Here is a 15,606-nt window from a genome sequence, read left to right as displayed (position 1 = left end):
GAGGGCACGGGCAGAGGCACGGGGGACTTCAGACTCACCCCTGTCCTCAGGGTGCTCCCAGGCCTAGGGAGATCCCAGTCTGATGGGGGAGACACAGGTCCTCCTGTTGGAAGGTCCCCGGGTGAGCGGAGATACAGCCTCCACCCTTGGGAAGCTCCCAGTCCAGTGGGAGAGACAGGGTGCCTGCTCTGAGCTAACGGGTACCTGCTGGAGGGGACCCAGCCCTTCCCTGAGGGGAGCCCTGTGTCTGATGGGGAAACAGCCCCTGCCCAGATCCGTCCGTCAGAGTGGCAATGTGATGAAGTGGAAAAATCATGATATCGGAGTCAGGCAAACCCAATATGTGACCCCCGGGAAAGTTACTTAACCCCCCTAATTGCAATTTCCTCATCTGCAAAATAGGCACTTAGCATCCCATTAGGGCCGCAGCCGGAGGAAGAGGGGCCGACTCGCGGCGCTGCTGACGTGGAGTCTTAATGTGTGTGCCAGACCAGGCCAGGAGGCAGGAAGCCAGCACAGACAGGCTGGGGAGACGGCCATGGAGGCCAGGGCCTGGGGAGTCGGGGCTGCAGGGCCGGTCTAGGGAGCGCTGGAAGGATGTGGAGACAGGACTTGGCTGGAATCACCATTCAGTGAGTCCCAGTGATGGGGTCCTGCTCCAGCCCAGGCTGGGGACACACAGTGGGGCAGCATGAAAGCTCCCGAGAATGTGCTTAACCCCCGCTCTTCCCTCAAAAAAGCCCTCCAGGGGCAGAGAAGAGTGGAAGGCTGGGGGGGAGGGTTCTGGGTTCGGGACTGGGAAGCACAGTGGGCAGCCAGGCTGTTGAAACTTATTTTAAATCTGAATGTCTTTTTGACTCCAGGTTTCCCCACCCCCACCCCACTCCTAGCCTCCCACCCACTGCCCCTCACGTTCATGTTCCCTCCTGATCACGCTGTTCCCTGGACTCTGCAGACTCAGAGACAAAAGCTGCAGCTGGCTGGTGGGGGCACTACAGTTGCTGGGGTCTTCCCCAAACTCTCTCTGTGAAACCAGGTTTCTAAAGGTTGCATTACATTCCAAGAGGGACCCAGGCGGCTCTACTCTGCCCTCAGGATCCTCCTTATAAGGGATAAGAGTGGAGGGTGGCCTTGGTCTTGCCTTTCCCAAGAAATGACACTTCGACTGGAAGCCAGGGGGACCTGGATGTGAACCCCAGTTCTGTAATTTGCTGTGCATCCTTCAGCAAGTTACTCACCTTCTCTGAACTATTTTTCCTCATCTGCAAAGAGGATGAGATGTAAATAGGAGCATGAGGTGGGTGGTGTGTGCACAGCGCACCCACCCGGGTCTCCTTCCTCTCCCTCTGCAGCCTCTTAAAGCTTAAAGGTCTCTGGTTCCTGAAGGCCCTGGAAAACCCCCCCACCCTCTCCACCCCATGGTGGGCAGGGCCTGCCGGAGCCCAGCCCCTCCCAACAGGATGGAAGCTGGCTGCTAGGTCTGAGAGGGGCCTGTAGGCTGCCCACTTACCCAGATTAGTTCCCAGCTGGGTAACTATTTACACAGGCTGCCGGCCGGTGGTACATCATAATTATATATTATATGTATTAATGCTTCACCTTTCACCAGCACTGCATCTGGGCCCGTCAAAACACATACCAACATTAATCAATTAGGGGCCCAGCCTCCCTACCCGACCACAGTTATTAGCTTCCCTCTCCTCGTCCCAGAGGGGGCGGGGAGCAGGGCTCACCAAGGTCACCGGCCAGGCCTCAGGGGAGGCTCAGCCGAGCGTCTGGGCCTTCAGCACTGAGGGAGGGACCCGGGGACATGGCTTCCCTCCTCTGGCCTGTCCCTGCCCCACTCAAGGCTGCACCAGAGCTCATCAGCCCCCAAGCCCAGGCCAGGTGCCAAGATGGCCTCTATGTCCCTATAACTTGTTTGGGGAGTGGGGCACCCCAGCTCTTTGGAAACCCTGGACACCATATGCCCAGTGCGCTGCCCTTCCCCTGGGGACTCAGCAGAACTGCCCCTGGAGAGGGCAGATGAGCTGGCCCCTTTCCCTTCTAGCTACCGTTTGATGGACCTTTAACAAGTGCCAAGCTTATCGTATACAGAGGCGGGATTCTTATTCCCACAGCAACCCTACAAAGCAGGTATTATTATCATCTCCATTTTACAGATGAAAGAGCCAGGGCTCAGAGGTCTAACCGCCCATCCAAGATCACAGGGCCCCGAAGTGGCAGAGTCGGGGATGAAACACAGATTATTCCCCAGTCAGCTTCCTGTGCTGGTCCTTCCCTCGGGGGCCAAAGGTACGGGATGGCGTCCAGGCGCATGCGACAACCCACAGGCCCCGGAGCAGAGGGGAGGGTAGCAGGGAGGCTACCACAAGGTGGGGGAGGCTGGGGTCCTCGAACCACTGTTTGGAGGCGCGTCGCCCAGGGGAGCCTCTGAATCAATTCAGAGGTAGATGCTCTTGACGCTGCCCAAGCAAGAAATCCACGTTTATCACTAAGAGTTTGGAGTTGCTCATTACAGCAGCTAGTGTTAATGACCTGGCTATTCCAAGTCGTCAGTGAAGGTCTCTCTGGGGAGGGGACACTAGAACACAACCTAACTCAGGTGAGATAACATAACAACATACAAAGGGCATGGCCCGTGCAAAGGCCCTGGGGATCCAGAAGTCTGACAAAGGCCCTGGTGGCCGAGCCGTATCCCTCACCACCTGGCCGCATTACTTGGGTCACATAACCCGCCTGAAACTTTCTTTTCTCTACTGCAGACTGGGACAGGCATGGCCCTGCTTTTCTTTCCTAAAGGCACTCAGGTGGGGCTGACATGGTAACAGACGTGAGAGAGCTTTAGGGACAGGGCTGCCTTGTCAGCTCAGAGCCCACTCTTGCCCTGTTAGCAGACCCGACACGCTCCACTTTGAACAGTCCAGATGCACTGGGCTGGTGACTCCACTTGCTGAGACCCTGGCGAGGTTGCAGCTGCCCTGCTGAACATGTGGGAGGCTCTGCCGGGGAGGCTAGCTTACAGGGGTGCCTGGCGGCCCTACTCGGAACTCGGGGATCTCAGCCCCCCGGGAGGTTCAGAGAAAGTGATTTAGACCCTCTTGAATCCAGGGGGACGGGAAGGGCAAATGTGTGTGGACTGCCTGGTCCTGAACGAGGTGTTTACGTACCTGTCCTCACCACCCACAAGCAATTCTCCCAGGAGGCCAGTGTTCCTGTCCCCGGCCACCCAGCCTCAGACACCCGGAGTTAAAACAGAATCCCTCGGGGTCAGGCATAGTGACTGGCACACAGTAGGAACTTAATTTTAAGCCACCTTAAGTATCGGGTGCCAGGTGTTATATAGGCACTGTCTCTACCCTTTCCAACTTCCTATAAGGCAGCTACTATCCCCATTTTCCAGATGAAGAAACTGAGGCTCAGAGAGGCCCAGGGTCAGAGTGGCAGCAGGGGGCTTCCACCCCAGGTGGACCAGGTTCCAAAGCCTGTTATCCTGCTACCAAATAAATGAACACGACTCACCATAACAATAACTGGCATATAGTGAAACCTGCCTTTGCGTTCATATTACCTCAAGATTCCTCGAAACTGCCTTTGATAGGAGGTATTACAGCACCCATTTTACAGATAAGGGACCGAGGGGGGCAAAGGACCCACCCAAGGTCACACAGCTGGAAAATGATGAAGCCCAGGTGGCAAGATGGATTTAAAAGCCAGGGTCCTACCTGGAGGGACCCTAGAAAGACACCCAAGATTTCCATGACCTGCCCATGTTACAAAGACCTTCTGGGGCAGGATGTGGGGCTGGCCTACAGCCCGGAGCCCATGGGCTGAGCGGTGCTGGGGAGTCAGGTCTGGCTGGCCGGCCGGGCACCCCGCCAGGGCGGCGGTGGAGTCAGGATATATCACCCTTATTATTAGCGACATTAGCTCTGTGATTCATAGTATTGACACTAATGATTAGCATAGCAATGAGTCGGAGCCTCTGAACCACGCCAGGATGCCCACTGTGCATATCATCCTCATCTTGCAAGGCTCTGTCAAGTCTGCCCCTCACCCCGAAGCCTTGGGGGTTGTCCCAGCCTCAGGACCACCCCTGATACCAAGCTCTTCCACTATAACACCGCCTCCACCCCCTCAACCCCCCGCCCCGCCCACTCCAGCTCTCTGGTCCTGAGCCGTGTTGCTGGTCCTGTTTCAGCGCTGACAGGCACAAGGATGCAGGCACGTGTGGGTGACACATACCTGGCCTGGCTGTTGGCTCAAGTTTAGAGAACACAGGCCCCTGAATGCTCTCTGTGCTCTTAGCCTGTCACGAGTCCCCGGACATCGCCAGACACACGCTAGTGAGCACGTCTTGCTGACGCTGGCAGAGCCCTAGACGCTTAGTTCAAGGGCTGGGTTTACGTTCTGGCTTTTTAAATGGGTGTAAACCATTAAGTTGTTTGTGTGGGGGTGGGGGCGGGCAGGCCACTCTGTTCTTGAACAGAATCAACCTCATTCATTCAAGGGTAAAACACGCATGCTTTACATCACACAGGCTTGTGGATTCCACTTCTTGTTCTTTTCCCATGTCTCCCGAGCATTGCAATAAGCTACACCACGCGACCTCTTGCTCACTGGAGTCCACACACCTTTACTCGGCAAACATATACTGCATACCCGCTCCATGCCTGACCTCGTCCCAGGCGCCGGAGCTGCACTGGGGGACAAGACAGACCTGGGCCTGTCCTGGTTCAGCTTACAGTCTGCGGTTGTGGTTGAGAGCCTGGACTCTGGAGCGAAACTGCCTGGGTTCAAACCCCAGTTTACCCACTCCCCAGCTGTGTGGCCTTGGACAAGTTACCTAACCTCTCTGGGCTTCAGTGTCCTCATCTGTAAGATGGATATAATAAGAGTAAGTTTCTCACAGAGTTGTGCATTTATTTTTTTTAATATATTTTTATTGATTTCAGAAAGGAAGAGAGAGAGAGAGAGACAGAAACATCAATGATGAGAGAGAACCATTAATTGGCTGCCTCCTGCACACCCCCTACTGGGGATTGAGCCGCACAACCTGAGCATGTGCCCTTGACCAGACTCGAACCTGAGACCCTTTAGTCCACAGGACGACATTCTATCCACTGAGCCAAACCAGCTAGGGCAGAATTGTGCATTTAAATGAGTCATGTGTACGAATACCTAGTAAGTCTTAGTATGTAGGCATAAGTGTTTCAATAATGACAACAATAACAATAGGATATTCTAGTGGGGCATCAGATAATGAACAAGCAAATGACCAAACAAAATGATGAATGATGGATAGGCCCTGAAGGATGGCTAGATGTGTTCCTAGAGAGAGAAGACATTTGGATGGATGACAGGGAAGACATCTCCTAGCCCTTTTTACTTAAATTGAGCCCTGCAGGAGGGGAAGGTGACGCTGTGGCAAGATCCAAGCAGAGGAAAGTTCAGGTTCAAAGTCACGCACGAGGGACTACTCCTAACAGGTAAGGGAGGAAGGTGAGGAAGCCAGAAGCAGCGAGAGTGGGGAAGCTGGTGGGACCAGGTGAGGTCAGAGAGGGTGGCCACTGCCAGGGTGAGGAGGCGGGGCAAGGAGTGGGATTTGACTTCAAGCACAAAGGCAAACCTTGGATGGTTTTAAGCCTGGAAGCAACCCGATCTGATTTACATTTTAATAACATCTCTCTGTGCGGGTGAGGGCAGCAGCTACGAAGGCCAGCTGGGAGGCTGGGCAGGCCCAGACCCATGGTGGCCTGGACTGGGGGTGGCAGTGGCAACAGAGAGAAGCAGCTAGATTTGGAATGTGTCGGGGGAAGAGCTGCCAGAACTTGTTCTTAAACTGGATACAGAGTGAGGGAAAGAGAGGAATCAAGGGTGACTCTTCTTTTGGCATCTGCTAGGGGGACATACAGTTTATTTCTGACCCTGCCATTAACTAGCTGTGTGACCTTGAATACGTCACCAAACCTCTCTGAGCCTTGCTTTTCTCATTTGTTAATCAGGGTAGTGTCATCTGGCTCCTTACAGAGTTTGCCATGAGGATCAATTAAGATAAGACGCAGAACATGAAAGTGTTGTGAGTAGGGAGGCAGGAAAGAGGGCTGGGAAGGAAGGGGGAAGTTGGACCAGATTCTGGTCCCACTTGGAACCACCACCCCCCAACCCCCCTCCCCCGCCCCCCCCTCCCATGGCTCTGACCTTGGCTGGAAACCAGTTCCAATTTCCTTACCATCAAATGAGGCAGAAGAAAATGGTTCTCTAGATCACCTCCTCCCACATCTGCCTGGACCCAAAACAGGGACTTCAACCCAAAAGAGTGTGGGCGGGCTGGAGGGAGGAGAGCCTATTCCTTCCGTTGCAGAACCTCTCCCTACTGAGCAGTGGTGTTCCCTGGAGGGCCAGGAGGAAGGACACTGGCTCAGGTCCAATGAGGTGCAATGCCTCAGCCAAGGTCACCTGCTGAGTCCATTAAGGGCCCAGAATAGATCAGAGTTGCCCCACCTCCCCACCTCCCCTCTACACCCCCAGACTCTGTCTGAAAGACAAGGGGACGGTCCCCAAACTGAATGAAACCTGCTAGGCCCTGGGCTTCCAACTTGGTTCTCTGAGACGCATGGCAAGGGTCTGTCCTCCCCTACGGTTTGCAACAAATGAGGAAACGGATGGAGGACGGGGAGAATCTGCCCTTTGCCATGCACGCCCTCTCTGCCTGGTTCCCCACAGCACGGCACTCAGCCTTGATCATGCCCTTGCTTTCTCTATTAGATGGATGTCCAAACGGGACCAGAGGGGGCAAGTGATTTGCCCAAGGTCACACAGCAGAGCCCGGTTCAGTGCCAAGCCCATGCTTTTTTCACTGCCCTGGCAGAAGCCATCCATTTCTCCCCTAAAAGACCAAGCCAGGCTCCTGTCCCTGTCTGCCTGGGAAGGGCTTGGGCAGGAAATGGAGCAAAGCCTGGCAGCATTGATGAAAGGGATGAAGAAAGGAGTGGCTGAAGGCCTTCCCAGTTCTGGGTGCCGGCCCCTGCCAGCGCCTTGACCTCCTCCGTAGGGGAGCCCAAGGACAGCGGTTGGATTGATCTAGCCTCCATCCTCAGGTTAGCAAGTGTCCCCACACGTGATGATCCTGCCATGTTCCCTGCTCCGAGGAGCCGACATGAGGGATGTCATTTCATTAGTCCCCCCCCCCACCCCACGCCCCGCGGTTTGGACTCCAAACATCTACATACATTACAGGCCTGATATTTATTGCCTCCGTGTTGTGCTGGCAAGGGCGTGTGCGCTCCGCGTCCCAGCGGAGGGAAGGTCATCCCTGGGACTCCATCCCTGGCTCCCCCCTGGTCCCCTGTCCCAGGTCCAGTGCCAGCTGGGACGGCAGGAAATGGGCGGCCTGGTCGGACCCAGGAGGGGCAGGGGCACCCGGGCACCGGGGAGGGAGGGAGGTGGGTTTTACGGCGCTTCTCACATGGTTGGTTTTGCCATTAACTTTGAATGCCTTTGTGGGTCTATAAAGTTCCCCAGGGTGGTTTATAGGGAGTATGAATCGAGGAAATTGGTGGCAAAAACAGGGTAATGGGCGGCTTTCAGACACCCACACAAGGGTCGGGGAACAAAAACAAGGAGGTGTCATCTCGCCACAAAAACTCCTCCAATGAGAACTTAAAAAAACAAGAAGCACACACTTTCCTTTGTCCACCCCGAAATGCCGCGTGTCCGTGCCCAGAAAGGCAGGGTAAGCGCCGCGGCGTGAACTGCGGCCTCTCTGAGCGCGATGTTCGCTTCTTTGTGCCTTTCGAAATGCTGCCGATCGCCTCCGGCTCTCCGATGGCTTTCTTAATGGAAAAAAGTGACTCTTAAAGTCAGATTGTTCAGAGCAGCAGGAAGGCACGTCTCCCCGGCCCCAATTCCCCCCAAAACCTGCCACCTCGCTGCCCGTTCTGGCATCTCGTTTTGTCCTCCGTGACCTTCCAGCTTGACAGATGGAGAAACTGAGGCACCAAATGTCTTACTCAAGGTGACCCAAGAAAGGGGCCTCGGCAGGAAGCGGCGTCAGCCCCTCCCAGTCTTGCCGGTCGCCTGCCACCCTCCCCTGCCCAGGCCCCTGCTGGCCCGGGGTTGGAGGTCAGGGCTGACAGCTCTCAGGTGGGGTGAGGGGCCCCACTTTGGAGGGTCCCCAGCATTCTTTCTGGTGGTCTCAGTTCTGAGGTTACTGGAGGCCACTCTGGTCAGGCTTAGAACATCAGGTGGTGTCTTCAGGGGGTAGGGGACTGGACCTAAATGCTTCCAGAAGGTTCCAGACACAGGCTAGGCTAGGTCAAGATGGAGCAGACACAGAAACCGGGTGTGGATGAAAAAGCGGACCAGGTTCCCTCGGGTTTGGGGGGTCGAGCCAAACCAGCTGCTTCGGTCCCAGGCCATGTGGGCAGGGAGGCAGTGGGGAGCAGCCCCCTCCGGCAGGACCTGGCTGGGTGGGGTGCAGGGGGTGTGAGGGCTCTGGGCTCCCCGCATGGACAGAGGAGGGGAGGCCTGCGTGTCACCATGGGCCCTGCTCCTTCCCACTCAGTTCAGATTTCCTCCCTGCCCCGGAGAGGGCTGTGCCCAGGCGGAGGTGACAGAGAGCTCCCTGTGTCCTGGCCTCCTGCCTCTGCAGTGTCTTCCTGGGACAACCGTGTGAAACATCGCGGACAGAAACAGACGCGGGGGACACGTTCTCCTTGGGCTGAAATGTGACGGTGTCTCAGCACACGGGCCCTCCCCGCAGGGGCTCCCACCCTGATGGCAGGAGACAGTGCCCCGCCATCATGAAGCCGTGGTCTGAGGGGGGAGACAGCCCCTCCCTGGGAAGGTCCGCTTTGTTGTGGGAGACGCAGCCCCCCCACCCTAGGGAGGTCCCAAGTCTGATGGGGGAGACGTACCCCTCCTCTATTCGAGAACTCCTCATCTAGCAGGGAAGACAAGATGCCCACCCAGAAAAGGAACCTGGGACCCTTTCAATAGAGACATAGAAATGAGGGCACCGCCCACAGGGTCGTCTGCATTAGCCGAGTTTGCGAGGGACTTGGAATCCAGCAAAAGGGGGTCCAGGGCGAGCATGCCCGGAAAGGGAGCGCTCTGGCCTCTGAAATTCCAACACAGCTCTGCCAGGCTCTGAAGATACGAGACTGAGTCCCCACCCTTCAAGCACTGGTGGTGTGTGTGGGGGAGAGGCGGGTGCTGGACCGGGAAGCAGGGATTGGAAACCCACGTGACAGGCCGGTTAGGAGTCTGGATGTTATGTCTGGACCCTGGGGAGCCATGGGAAGTGTCATGCAGAGGGGAGGATGAGCATATTTGTGATTTTTAAAAGCTGGAGGGGCTGCAGGGAGAAGGAGGGAGGGGGAAGAATTGGGGACAGGAGACCAGGGACGAGACCATCTGGGGGAAGGGACATGAATGGCCCAGCACGAGGACCTGCTGCAATGGAGGGCACAGCCCTGGCAGGAGGACCTCAGACAGAGGCCTTGAAGCTCTGTATTCTGAGCTCAGCCTGGCAGAGGGGCCGATGGGGTTCATGACGTGTGCACTCTGAGCAGCTGCCTGGCGGGGCTCAAGGACGCAGGTCCAGGGGCCTCCTCTGCAGATGCCCGCCCGCCTCCGGGAGCCCTCGCAGCTGGACGGCAGGCACCCGCTGTTACTAGGCATGTGTGGGGCCAAGGTCAGGTTCCTGAGTCCTGTTCCTGAGAGGAGAAGGCGTAAGTCAGGCCCTGTGACCAGGAGAGGCAGAGGAACACAGACCACGGTCTCCATTCCCCCTCCAAACAGGTCCCGATTGGACTCTTCAGCTGTCAAGCCATGGACCTTCCCTGCCTGTGAGTCCTCCATCTGCACGGGCATTTGGCCCACTGGCTAGTGAAGCCTTTAAACCAGGCAGCGCAGGGGGCAGGCTGAGGCCTGAACTTACCCATCTTGGAGGAGAACTAATAAGCCCCCAATTTGCATATATGCAAACAAGGTCCACTGTCCACAGAGCAATTAGCATCGCCTGCTGCCTGGCCAAGCCACCCGGATTGGCTGCAGTGCCCGAGGTCTGAGCTGCTGGGCTCAGAGCCCGGCTCCTGCCCAGCTGAAGTCTGGCTGGGTGAATGCTGACATCCCAGGTTGGGCCGATGCCCCCTTCCGGAGGGCGGGGGACCTGTGCAGGGCTTTCTGTGGCGGGACCCAGAGAGCCCAGGGGCCGGAGAGATTTCCTGCGTCTTGTCATGGGAGGAAGTGGGGAGAAGGGCCATCAGGTCCTCAGACGAGTGTGGGACATCTGACCGTCCCAGCTCTGACAATAAGGCAAAGAGGGACACACCAGGGTTTTGACTCAAAGAAGCCTGAGGGTCGCTGCTTTCACAGTGAGCAGGTGGCTCTCTGGTCAACACATATGCCGAGGGGCTGTGGTTGAGCACTGGCAGTATCTGTTAGCATATTAACCCCATCTTGCAGATGAGAAAACTGAGGCCCAGAGCATCCAGGTAACTAGGCCCAGGTCACACAGCCAGCACATCGTAGGGCTCAATCCCAGGGAGCCTGCGATGGTAAGCCTGGAGCCACACTGCCCGATGGGGTCCCCTTCTGAGAGGAGGGCGGGGGTGGGGGTGAAAGGTGAAGATGGAGAGGAAGGGGGGCAAGAAGTGAGGGAGGCCAAGACTTGCTGGGAGGAGAGTCAGGGGTGCATCCCCAGGGAACCCTGAGATGTTCTGGGGAGGGGGACCCCCACTGATCTCATCACCGATGTGGCCCAGGCAGTGCCTCCCAGAGCCCTGGGTTCTGAGCCTGAATGGGGTTCCCTGAGCCTGACTGGGACCCGTCCCTCAGTTCGATCTAGAATGCCTTGTCAGACACAGCCTTCCCCGTGGGCAGGGGAGCGTACATTTATTCATGCGAAAAGGCTTACAAGGGCTGGAACATTAGCGCGCATTTGGTTATATATGTCACAAATTGTCTTTATTGAAAAGGATAAAAATACTTGCAACTGGGACCATCCTGCAGAATCCGGAAAATATAGTCTCTGTACCCTGGGGGGACGAGCGCTTGTACAAGGAGAAGCGCCAGGTCAGTGATTCCGAATGTGGGTTTCCGAGTCCTCGCGAGGCCCTGCACAGGGTGGGTGCCTGTGAGTGCGTGGTGACCGAGCGACAGGTCTGAACCCCAGCTCCCCCACAGGCTCTGTGCATGGCCCTGTCTGTGCCTCCTCCCCTCATCCATAGGAAGAGGCCATCGTATCCACTGAAAGGGGATGTGGGTGAGAGAATCCAGGGAAGGCCCGGCTTATAGTAAATGCTCAGTTAACAGTGGTGGTGGCAGCGGGAACACAGTAACGGGAGTGAAAGAGCTGATGCGGGGCTGGTGTCCTGCGTTTCTCCACCCAACAGGAGACCCCACGATGGCGTGCTCGGCCCACATGTTCAGGCCAGGATAGTAGCACCCCAAGGAGGTGCTCCATCCATGAGGGACGGGGATTGGTGGATAAACACCCCAGCTTCCTCCCCGACAGGGGCCGATCCTGAGGCATGACCCGCCACCCCTGCCTCTGCTGGCGAGGTCCAGCTTCCTTCCTTCTCCTGGCTCCCTGACCCTTCCCCTGCTGGTGTTTCCTGGGAGGGCTCCCAAATAAGCTCCCTGCACCCAAATCTTGTCTTAGGCTCACATTGATGGGAACCCCAAAAGCAAGTAAGAACAATAAACCTATATAATAAAAGCCCAGCAACCATAACGGTGTAACGACCAGAATGACCGCTCGACCAGTCGCTATGAGGTGCATTGACCACCTCTCGGTCCCTCCTCCCCCCTGGCCCACAGGCTCTGATCTCCGGATGGCGAACGGGGAACCAGGGTGGGTGGCGGCAGGGCAGGACTGGGGACTGGCGAGCGGGCAGAAGATGGCCCTGATCGCAGGATAGGCCTAGGGATCCTACCCGCACACAATTTCGTGCACTGGGCCTCCAGTAGTAGTAGAACTGGCCCCCGGCCCTGAAGAGCTGAGAAGTAAGTAAGTGCCTGGATGGCCCTGGTTCCTGCCTCGGTCTTTCTCAGGCTGCGTAAGGATGGGTTGAGATAAACAGCAGATAAAAGGAGGAAAAGAAGAAAGTGAGGCCACGCGTCCTGTGAGGGATTATTATAGTCCAGCTGCGAGATAAGGATCTTAAAACTCGCCGGTTCTGTGGCCCGTGTGTGGGGCTCAGGCACAGATGGTCTCCAGTCCTGTTAATCCCCTCATCCCACCTGTCACTTAGGGCCGCCTTCTCTTCAGCCCCAGTCCCAGCCCCGTGGCAGATAAATGCTTCCCTGGAACAGATCCAACGTCATCAACCTAGTCCATGAGACAGAAAGCACCCTCCACGTTGGGGACCTGATGGGTCCAGGGGGAAGAGGGCGTGTCCCTCAGCTCCTGGCCCCAAGGCAAGCCCCATTCAAGGCTCAGCCCTGCCACTTACCCACTGCCCATCGGGAGCAGGTCACTCCCTGCCCTGAGCCTAACTTTTTCTCCTCTAACGTGGGAAAGACAAGACAGCAGCAGAACCAGAGATCAGAACCAGGAGCTGGGTTATTCCCAAGATGGAATCCCAGCTCTGTCACTGGCTGTGTGGCCTTGAGTCAGGTACTTAACCTCTCTGTGCTACTGTTTCCTCATTTATACAATGGGGGGAACTAATAGAGCCTGACTCATGGAGTGCTTAATTCAGGTTAAACACATTAATATTGATGATGCTCCGTGCACAGTAAGTACTACATAAATATTTGTTCAGTAAACATGAATATTGCTTACCTCAAAGGGCTGTGGTGGAACCACCAGATGGTAAATATCTGAAAACCCTTTGTATGTGGCAGAAATCATGCAAATGTATTAGCGTTATGAATTCTCTTTTTATCTCCATTTCCCCCAAGTGGCTTCTCTTGGTGGCTTTGCAGGGCAGTACACAGCGGGCGGACTTTGAAGTTTCCCAGAGCAGGTGTGGAGTACGCCACTGCCCCTCCCAGCCTTGGGACCTCGAGTCAGTGAGTTTCCACCTCAGAGCCTGTTTCCCCACCAGGGATAATAAGGGCAGCCATCTCTTAGGGTGAGGTGAGCGTTAGGGGAGGACAGGTAAGGGGGCACCTGGCCCTGGGTCTGCCCCCTGAGGTGCCCAGTCAATGTCAGATTCACTCCTCAGTGATGGGAAACAATCACTTTGCTTCTGTAAGGTTCGGGGCCCTCCCCCCGTAACAGGAGCTCGATATGCCAGGTCACTGGGCTGGGGAGGGTGCGTGGGCTGGTGCACATGGGAGCTGGAAGCACAGGTCTGGGGAGAACATATGTTCAGTGACAGTCTCCTCTTCCTCCAGAAAAATCTGTTGATCAACCTAAATCGCAGAGAATCCTCTAATCTCCCAGGCATGGCCATGGGACTCCGTGTAGGATTTCTCCGTCTCCCAGTGATTGACTGAGGCCCCTGTCGGAGTGCGTCTGCTCACAGAGCAAGCTGGCGGGGAGGCGGCCAGGCCAGAGCTCAAGCTCGCTGCCAGGGTCCCTGGGATAGAGGACCCGAAGGGAGGTGCCTGGGATATTCGGGACCTGCAGGTGGATCCTAAAGGCCGAACGGGCCTTAGAGGCAGGGGTCACTGGTGAGCACAGCGCAATGTCCGACTGCACCCACCATGGCCGAGAGAAGCCCAGAGATGTTTGTCAAAAGGCTCCGGGTCCCATGAGCCCGGCCTGTTTGGCCTAATCTGTTTGCCTAGATGCTTATGCCCCAGATAAGAGGTCTGGGAGATGAGCGGATAGCGCCGGCGAGTAATTAACCTTCGCCCTGAGAATTGAGCTGGCATCCGAGCTGGACCTAAAGGAGAACAGACCAGGAGGACAGGCATGGGGACAGGATTTCTGTCTCTGGAGCTCCTGACGCCCTGTCTACAGGAGGCAGCACATCCCTCCCAGCTGAAGGGAAGTTTGAGATGACAACCCCACCCCCTCTTACAGTTGGGGGGGGAAAAAAGGCCCAGAGAAGGCAAGGGACCCAGCAGGACAACACAGCCAGAGTTGAACCAAGTCTCTACACTGTCAGCACGAAAACAAACTCCCTCAGGCAATGTATAGCGGGAACCTTGCAGGTCAGCGTTAAGGGAAGTCCCAGATGGGAGGTGGTTTTCCATTCATTTATTCACTTGCTCACTCATTCATCACTCAACCCTCATCGGCAGGGCGCTCTCCAAGGTGCTAGAACAGACATGGCCTCCCACTGATTTGTAGCTCCTGGAAGGTATGGACCACACCTACGCTGCTCACCGCTATGTCCCCGAATACCAGCATGTAGTGAGAGCTTGGCAAACAGCTCCCCAATACGGGATTGATCACACTTAATTCTCACCTGCAGAGAAAAGAGTCTCATTCTCATTTCACAGTTAGAAAACTGAGGCTCCAGAGGTAAAGTGACTGGTGAGCGTGGCTGTCATAAATACGTCCGGTCAAGAGATAAATATTGTTTGTGCACGTACGACATGCCATCAGTGAACAAGCAGACAAGGCCCTCAGCTCTTCACCCAATGGAGGAGTCAGCTGTCGTTAAATAGCAAATGTGCTAATATGTATAATGGTAAGCCAAGGCAAGAGTCCTAGGCCAAGGGCCTATTTCATATTCTGAACTGTGTGAGTCCAAAGCCTGTGTTGTGGCTGGTCAGGTGGTCGAGGGAAGGTCTGCAAGTAAAAGGGTGGCATCTTCTGACATAGAAATTGGGGGCCCAGAGAGGTGAAGTGACTTGCCTAGGGCCACACAGCAGCTGTGCGGTGAAGCTGGAGTTCAGGCTCAGGCACTCTACAGGCCCATTTTTTTTCCAGTATATCAGGGCTGGGACTAGAAAAGGTGCTCTGATCACAGAGCCCAGATGGGGCTGGGGGCCCTCGCTCCCCTGACCTGGGGGCCCATCTGGGCAGAGGCCTGGCTTCACCCTCAGCCTCGGTGAATGGATGTCTTAAGGCCTAATCCAGCCTCCTCTCCGCACCCCCCTCCTCCTTTATGGAGACACTAATTTTAGCCAGCCAAAAAGTCAGCCTGAGCTTTTAAAAATGGACTGATTTATGCTTTTCCTTAATTGCTCCAAAAAGGAGTTTTACATCTAGTGGAAATGAGAACAAATATAACTCTATTTAGGTTAGAACATTAAAGCCAAATTCTCACTGGTCTGGCAAGAAGAGAAAGATGCACTTAACCCTGTCTCAAGTATCTCTCCCTCACCCACTCAGAGCCCGCCTGTCTGCCCACGGCCCAGACCTCCACAGAGGAGAAAGCAGGGAAACGCCAGGGGTCCCTATGGGGCACTCGAGTGAGGGTGGGGGACTTTTTAAGGCTGCCCTGGAGAGATTTGCAACTTCTCCTTCCTCGACGGCCCCTCGAGGTTGCCTAAGCCCAGAACCTACTGATGGGGCAAGAGCCTGCAGTCACTTCCCAGGTCTGGGCGTTGGCACATAGCCAGGGAATCTCAGTCATCCTTCTCCCTGAAGGCTGGGGCTGCCAGGGCTCAGCCCAGGTTCAGATACTGACCTTCCAAGGATCTCTGAGAAGTCCATTCAACAAACACTGAAAACCTGCCATTTGCCAGGTACAA

At 55.8% G+C, this 15,606-nt stretch overlaps 1 protein-coding gene across 1 annotated transcript in view; it reads right to left on the bottom strand.

The window, feature by feature from the left end:
• Positions 1-15,606, bottom strand: part of IGSF21 (immunoglobin superfamily member 21) — a 207,823-nt gene that overhangs the window by 168,450 nt on the left and 23,767 nt on the right. The window lies entirely within an intron of this gene.

This window comes from Myotis myotis, unplaced genomic scaffold, assembly GCF_014108235.1.
Source record: "Myotis myotis isolate mMyoMyo1 unplaced genomic scaffold, mMyoMyo1.p scaffold_m19_p_2, whole genome shotgun sequence".
Taxonomy (NCBI): domain Eukaryota; kingdom Metazoa; phylum Chordata; class Mammalia; order Chiroptera; family Vespertilionidae; genus Myotis; species Myotis myotis.
Note: the sequence above shows the minus strand (reverse complement) of the source record. Positions and strands in the feature narration are given on the sequence as shown.